Source organism: Acomys russatus, chromosome 15 (genome assembly GCF_903995435.1).
Source record: "Acomys russatus chromosome 15, mAcoRus1.1, whole genome shotgun sequence".
In the NCBI taxonomy this organism is placed as follows: Eukaryota; Metazoa; Chordata; class Mammalia; order Rodentia; family Muridae; genus Acomys; species Acomys russatus.
Window position 1 is genome coordinate 3,763,205 of NC_067151.1, and position 8,645 is coordinate 3,771,849.

The window sequence follows — 8,645 nt, forward strand, 5'->3', positions numbered from 1 at the left end:
ATAGCCAGAACATGGAAACAGCCTATATGTCCCTCAGTAGAAGAATGGATAAAGAAATTGATACATTTACACTGTGGAAAACTACTCATCTATTAAAAACAAGGAATTCCCAAATTTGTGGACAAATGGATTGAGCTAGAAATGATCATAATGAGAGAGTTAACCCAGAAGCAGAAAGACTCACATGGTATATACTCACTTATATCTGCATACTAGCCCAAGGGGCATGTCCCATGAAAGCCTTCACTAACCAGGAAACTGGGACAGAGGGGAGGACATCCTATTGGGATTCTAGATGAGAGAAGCATGGGAGCATAGCAAAATAGAAGGATCCAGAGGGTCCTAGAAACCTACAAGAAGAACATTATGATAGGCAGATTTGGGCACAGGTGTCCTGCTCAAACTAAGCCACCAGCCAAGGACAATACAGGCTGTAAACTTCAAACCCCTACCCAGATTTAGCCAATGGACAGGACATTCTCCACAGTTGAGTGGAGAGTGGGGTCTGACTTTCACACGAACTCTGGTGCCTCACATTTGACCATGAGACCTGGTGGCACTCAGAGGAAGGATAGCAGGCTACCAAGAAGAGACTTGATACCCTATGAGCATATACAGGGGGAAGAAGTCCCCCTCAGTCACAGTCATAGGGGAGGGGAGTAAGGGGAAAATGGGAGAGAGGGAGGAATCGGAGGATACAAGGGAGGGGGTAACCACTGAGATGTAATATGAATAAATTAATAAAAATTTAAAAAAGAAAAGCATTTTAGAGACATTCGACTATGACCAGAGCAAAGCTTTCATGAAATGTGATGTTGAAGTTCAGAAAAGCACTGAGCCTGGACATCTTTAAGCAATTGCTGTAAATGTGGCACTCACTGCACGCACTCTTCAAACATCTTTAAAAATAGTAATCATTTCATAGAAATGTAATAAACCATTTTTTTTAACCATGTTTGTTTCCTTTTTTAGTCAGAACAGAATGTGTGTGAACTCATCATTTATTTTCTACCTTTTTTTCTCCTATATTCTTGATTCTTGATCTTGCCCTGATTTGCCTGATCTCAAGTTACAAAAAAGTTTCTATTTCTGCCTATTTGCTATACTTTTCACTGGGAGGCCTTTGCTCAAATCACAGCTTGGAATCTCGTGACATGGACATTTTGTTAGTAAGAAAATCACTAATGAATATAGCCTTCTTTGGCTTCTCAGAACAGTAGCTGCTGAACTAAAAATAAGAGACAGTCATTTGTTTCTCACGGGTATAATAAGGTTCAAATTAACTGGTTTCACTCAGGAGTATGATACTGCTGTTAAGATCACTGAGAAGAAACTCAGACTTAAACTCCATGTTCAGGAGGCAGAAAGCAAGAGTTAACTCTGTTTTATTTATAAACAATTCTGTATCTTGCACACCATTTCAAGCCCATGCTTATTGATCTTAGATAGATAATAAAATACATTGTCGATCTTAAAATACATGTTTACCTCCTGTGATATCACTCTTTTGGGATCATTCATTTGTGAACCACTGGGGCTACATGTTACCTGTCAGGTTTTCTAAAGGCAATGGTATTCTGTCAAGTGCATGACTTTAAAAACAACAGCCAAGACAAATGGCAGCAGCAATGCAGCTAAAAGCTCTTTCCAGGCTCATTCTGCCTATACCACCTGCTGTGTTTTCCACTGACAAATAAAGTCATGGTGTCCTAAACAAATGGTGGCCTTTCAAATGCATTCAGAAAAACAAAAAAGGTAACAAAGCACTTTTTTTTTAACACTTCAATCAATTTTTAATGTTTATATCAGCTCTGGGCAAAATAGTGAGTGTATCTTGCTTTAAAATGCCCTGTTTAGGGCTGGAGAAATGGTTCAGTGGTTAAGAGCACTGCTTGCTCTTCTGAAGGTCCTGAGTTCAATTCTCAACAACCACATGATAGCTCATAACAATCTCTGATAAGATTTGGTGCTCTCTTCTGGTGTGCCTGTACACCATGCAGTCAAAACACGGTATACATAATAACTAAATAAATCTTTAAAAAAATAAAAATAAAACAAAAATAAAATGCCCAGTTTAATATTGCCAGTTTCAAAATATATATTTGTTGGGCACACACATTTGGTCACACACAAACACAAGCGTAAACCCACTCAAGCCATAACCCTACAGCCTATACATGGGGACACACACCTAAGAAAAATGAAAACAGTGCTGCCACTTAATTTTTTAGTAGTCCAGTAAGAAGGCTCTCTCTAGCCCCTCAAGTCTTAAATATTTTCCATAAAATCCCTGAAAGACTCATTCTCTCAGTGAAGTCTAATTTAACTGTGAGTATTTAAAGGCAGCTGAGGACGGCCTACTCAGGTAAAGTGGAATCCTGAAGCAATTATTAGAGTGATTCAAGCAGAAAAAAATCCGACTGTGGACGAGATAATGTTTGGTCATCTATAATAATTAAATTCATTAACTTGTTCCTCACTGTGCTTTCCCTGTAAAGAAACAGACTGGTTTGTATTAGAAATACAACCACAATTCATCTCAAATATTTTCCAGTCTACAAAATGCTCTAATTACTCTTTTAAAAAAGCGTACATTTAAAAAACTACATATTCTGTAGAATTAGACAGTAGTCCCTTGGAGAAGTAGAGAAGATAGGAAAATGAACAATAAAGCACAGATATTATTTTGGTTTCCTCAAAATATATGATTCAATCATATACAGATATATTTGTCTTTAAATCTATGAAGGAAACTGCTCTGCATTTTAAAGGATTTCCCACTTTTTTCATAATTGTTGAATATAATTTTTGGTGTCTGTTAAATAATATGGTGTGTATGTATTGTGTGTTCATATACATGATTGGCTTAAAGAAGGTTGCTTGAATATGATCATTTTAATATCTTGATTTTTTCATAAGGCCAGTTTTCAGGCCTTATTCGCTTGTTACTATCTTGAAAGATGTCACTAATGTGGAAGTCAGTGCCATGGAGTTTCTGCATTCTGTTCTCATCAGCCTGCTCTTTACAAACCTTTAACCTCGTGGCTGTTTGTTAAGCAACTGACTTTGGTCATAATGTAGGTTTTGATGTTTCTTATAAAGATTTATTTTTAGTTATATATGTGTGAGTATGTGTATATGAATGCAGGTACTCAAGTTGGATAGGGAATCAAATGCCTAGAGTTGCAGTTACATATACTTATGAGGCACCAAATATGGGTGCTGGCAACCAGACTCAAGTTTCCTGTAAAAGTAGTACATATTCTTACCAACCCAGGCATCTCTCTGTAGCCGAGGTTTTGATATTTCTTCATTACAGGAAGTTGAATATTAACCTTTCTGGAATGAAGTTTGGAAACTCTGATTATGTGAGGCTTTTCTGTTTTGCTTTGTTCATAAGAATCTTGAAAATAAATTAGAACTGTCATAGGTTCCTTGTCTTCCTTTTCCTATCAAGAGCATATTCATTAAGCTAGACCCAGGCCAACAGCTGGGAATACACAGAAGCAAAACAATTGCAGGTGGAGGGCATAACTCTCTGCGGTCAATTCTGAATAGTTTATACACCCAGGTACCTTGTAAATGACGTGGAAATAACAATAACACAGATGAATAGTGGAACTGGTGTCATTCAGGCTCAAGGGTAGCCCATTGCTCCATATGGAGTTGATACTATGTAGTAGCACAGGTTGTTTCTAGAACATTTAATTGTCCCCTCTCTCCCTCTTTTCACATCAGCCAGCTGTTTCCAGAAGGATGAGCTTTTCTGTATGTACTACAGAAAATCCATGATCTGATAATTAAGGACATGCTAAGTATCACGAAGCTTATCACTTTAGAATCATCTGCCTCTCTGGTGATGACTCTAGATAATCAAACATACAGTTTGAGAAAGATATGGCCATACGCATTACAACACTCAAAAGACTGACTGACATTTAGGATTTAAGAAAGTCAACCTAAGAACACAAGCTGTGTTATCCCTGATGAAAAACAAAATACTGGGCATGCTATTGTAACCTATATAAAATTAGATGCCATGTAAGTAAGACCTAACAGACAAACCCTTAGATAGAGTTATACTAGGCTTAAAAAAGTAAAGACACCTGCTAAAGACCTCCTACAGACCATATTAAAATCTATGGTGGCATACTTGGAATGAATAAGAACTTTAGCATTCTTTATTGTGTGAAGGTGGAGAATTGTATAGGAAAAAAATGAGTGCCTATTATTTTCAATAGAAGAAATTGTATCTGAGAAGGAAAAAAACAGCTATTTTCTTTGTTAAAGCCAAAAGATATAATAAGCTTATCAGAAATATTAGAAGAGGCAGATGGAGTGCCATGAGTATTCGTGATGACAAAATTCAGCAGCCATACATATGATTTTTTTAATTAATTCTAACTTGGAAATTTTCCTCTTCTAATTTAACAGATATGGTTTCCAGAGAGAAGGAGAAGTAAAATGTGTCATGAATGACAACTCCTCCTAGAATCATGTCCCTCTCATTGGAAGAACCCACATAAAAGGTTTGACAAAAGCAGACATAAAGGGACAGTGAAGTAACTGTTATCAAACAGACAATCCCACTGGCCCGCTCCCAGGGTCTTCATCACCTGCCTTGCCACCTGCCAAGTGCGTCAGGTGTGCATAAAGGGCACCACTGATCACTCTAGGTCTCTCTCACTCCCCCATCTCTCTTTCTCTCTCTCTCTCTCTCTCTCTCTCTCTCTCTCTCTCTCTCTCTCTCTCTCCTTACATCCCTCTCTCTCTCTCCTTCCTCTTTCTCTAACTGCATTTGCTAGGGTGGTATATTGAGGCCAGATTTGGCTGCAAAGGCATACAAGTTTAGAAGCTCTTAAGTTGGGTGCTAGATGTTCCAAGAGGAGTAGACAAAGATGTAGTTGTAATGTGTGAGATACAGAGGAGTCACAGGCTTGAGTCTAAGGCATCCCCGGGACCCAGGGGAACCAAACAGAAGAAGGCAGAGGCTGCCTCATGGGTGCTCATCTTACACTGCACAAGAGCCAGTGACTAAAACCCCAAGCAGAAACAATCACCTGTGGCCAAAATATTTGGAAAAAAGCAGAGGAAAAGAACTGTACTGGAAAATCAAATCCTTACCCAAAGAAAATCAAACAAAAAGGTAAAAGTGTTAGCAAACAGGAGATTGTACAGGCCTGTTCCCAGGGACCTAGGACCAAAGACCTGGAAGCAGGCCAGTGGGATCTTCTGTTTGCTAATAGTAACTATACTTTATCTGTTTACTATTTAATGATCTATTTCTCTGTATTCCTTAAGCAATATTTAGGGCTTTTCTCATACTCTATTACATGACTTAATTACAAAAGAGTATATCCGTCATAACTTTAACCACAATGATTTACTTACATTTACTTGTTTATTTATCTTGTGTGTCTATGTGGGTGTCTGTGGATGCATGCATGCTACAATACACACATGGAGGTAAGAGAACTATTTTCAGGGGTTGCTTTACATCCCTTCCCATGTTGGTTCAGGTCATGTAATTTGATAGCAAGCACCTATATGCACTGACCTAACTGTCTAATGGAGACAACAAGACAGCACTAATCTAATAGTTTAATAATGCTTCTGATGAAATGCTAGTTGAAAGGACATTGAGTGAAAGTTATGAGTTATTTTATGTATATTATAGGATGTAAGTTATAAATGTTCTGAATTCTGAAGCAGGAAAAATGAATTGACTGTTAATTAAAAACAAAATGAAATGTTGGTGAGACTTCATAGGTATAGCTCCTAACTTTTATAAGTGACACAATTTCACAGTAAACTAAAAAGGAAAATACCAATAGGTACGCTAACACCGAATGGAGCAATTGTTTATCCAATACCAAATGGTCAGCTCTGAAATCAACATAAAAGTAACATTCCTTGAACTCCGCAGGTTGTATTTATGTATTTAAGAACATATACACCCCCCAACACACACAGACTTAAAGAAAAAGGGCCCATGAATCTGAAAGAAAGTAAGGTGGGTATATTGGAGGGTTTTGAAGCAGAAAGGAAAAGGAGACATATTATAATTATATCATAATATCAAAAATTACAAAATAAAAAAATTAAAATTCGATTAACTAAACTATTCTAAATAAAACACTCAAAAATGAAAAGTAATGATGACAGCACTGAATCTATTTCAGTAATGAACCAATTGACTACTAAAGAATTGGAAAGATTTATATTATAACATATAAAGTATATAATATAAATACAAATATTTATGTATTGTATACATTTATATGTTATAATATAAATACAAATATTAAATAAGCTGGCAATCAGAGCTTGAGCGACTAAGGCAAATACAGTCAGATTTGCTGTTGCCTTCTGTTTTGTTCTTTAGACAAGTGGTCTCCAGCCTGGAATGTCTTTGCAGTTGAGGATGAATATAACCTGATCTAATTCCTGAGCATAAACCACACTGTAGGACACTGAGCATAACCCAGGGACTTATTCATGCTAAGAAAGTTCTTTATCAACTGAACTACATTACCAGGGCCACAGCTGCTTTTATTTTATTAATTTATTCTTTCATATACTTTATCCCAGCCTCAGCTTCCCTTCCATCCTTTTCTCCCCATTACCACACTGCCACCTCTCTCCTCTCTGTCCACTGCTGCTCTGTTTCCCTTCCTAAGAGAGCAGGCCTCCCAGGGATATCACTAGGTACCTCACCTCATATTGTTGGACTAGACCACAGAGTAGGAGGAGAAGAGTCCAAAAAGCAGGTAAAATAATCAGAACCAGGCCCTGCTCCCTCTTTTAGGAGTCACACAATGACGCCAAACTATACAACTTTAACACACAGCAGAGGGCCTAGGTTAGACCCATGTAGGATCCCAGACTCAACAATCACTGAATCATTGAATCTGATTCAGTCTCAGTGGCTCCCTGTGAGTCCAGGTTTGCTGATTCTGTGGGTTTTTTGTTTGTTTGCTTTGGTGCTGACATTGACACATCTGGCTTTTACACCTAAAGTTCAGCTGTGGGTCTCTGCATCTGTTTCCATCATTTATTGGATAGAGCCCCTGTGATGGTTATTATGTCAGGCTCCTGCAAAAAAACAGATACACTGAACCTGATAGAAGAGAATGTGTGAAATAACATTGAACTCATTGGCCCAGGAGACAACCTCCTGAACAGAACACCAATAGCACAGGAACTAAGTAAAACAATTAATAAATGGGACCTCAGGGAACTGAAAAGGTTCTGTAAGGGAGAGGACACTGTCAACAGAACAAAACAACAGCCTACAGAGTAGGAGAGGTTTTCACGAAATTCACATCTGACAGGGGGGTAGTTTCTAAAATATATAAAGAACTCATGAATCTACATATCAACAAACCAAATAACCCAATTGAAAAACGAGGTATGGATCTAAACAAGAGAATTCTCAACAGAGTAATCACAAATGCTAAAGAAACACTTAATGAAATGTTCAGCATCCTTAGTCATCAGAGAAATTCAAATCAAAATGACTCTGAGATTCCTATCATTATGGCAAAGATTGGAAACCAAGTGACAGCTCATGTTGGTGAAGATGTGAAGAGAGAGGAACACTCCTTCATTACTGCTGGGAGCACAGACTTTCACAGACACTTTGCAAATTAATATAACAGTTTCTTAGAAAACTGAAAATTGATATGCCTCAGACTCAGCTATAACACTCCTGGGCAGATACACAAAGGACACTCCATCTTCCCACAACAGAACTTGCTCAACTGTGTACACAACTGCGATTTTTAACATTTTACAAGGCAGAGACATGGTGAGTATAACTGAAAGCATAAGTATAACCTAGAATATAGCCTAGAATACAAGCTCTCAAAAGTTTTCTAAATTTTTCTAAGAACATTAATTTGTTCAGAAATAAACACGTATTACAACAATGTAATGATAAATGTATGAAGGGCAACAAACTTAAGTGTTGACGTTTGTGTTGATTGGAATGACGATGATACTGCTGTAAAATGACATAGGGAAGACAGGCTCTATGATGGGAGATATTGATGAGAGAACTGGTATGTGGTATCTTCTCAGGCTTCTCCTACTGGTAACCTTAAAACTTAGACTCTTGTAGTTGAAAGGAAAATTAATTAAAATTATCTTAGTAATTTTGTTCAATTCGCTTGACAATAGAAGTCACTAATATTTATACTTAGTTGAAATCTGAACTCTATTTTTAGCCATAATGTCAATGGGTCCATTCAGATGTGGTTGTGTCCAAAGCCTGGGATGAACTAATAAAAGAACATGAGTAATAATAGAGTGAGAAGCTGACTTTTACAAAAGTAAAACCTTTATCCATATGCTTCATTTTAGATGATTTGGCTTCCCCTTGTTTCACAGGAAATTTTGGCAAGTTCAAAATAAGATCCTTCTGCGATGTGAGAACACTGTACTCTTAATGGTAGAAAGAGCAACTGTATACATATCTACCTGCTTAAAGGATTCAGTGGGTGAAATGAGGTGAGATGCTATTGATACAACAGACTTAGCTGAACATAGAATAGAGGAAAAACAGGTGTTACAAAGGATAGAACCTAGCAGGATCAGACACAAGCTAATCCTCTAAAACTCATCAACATTGCTACAAAATAACT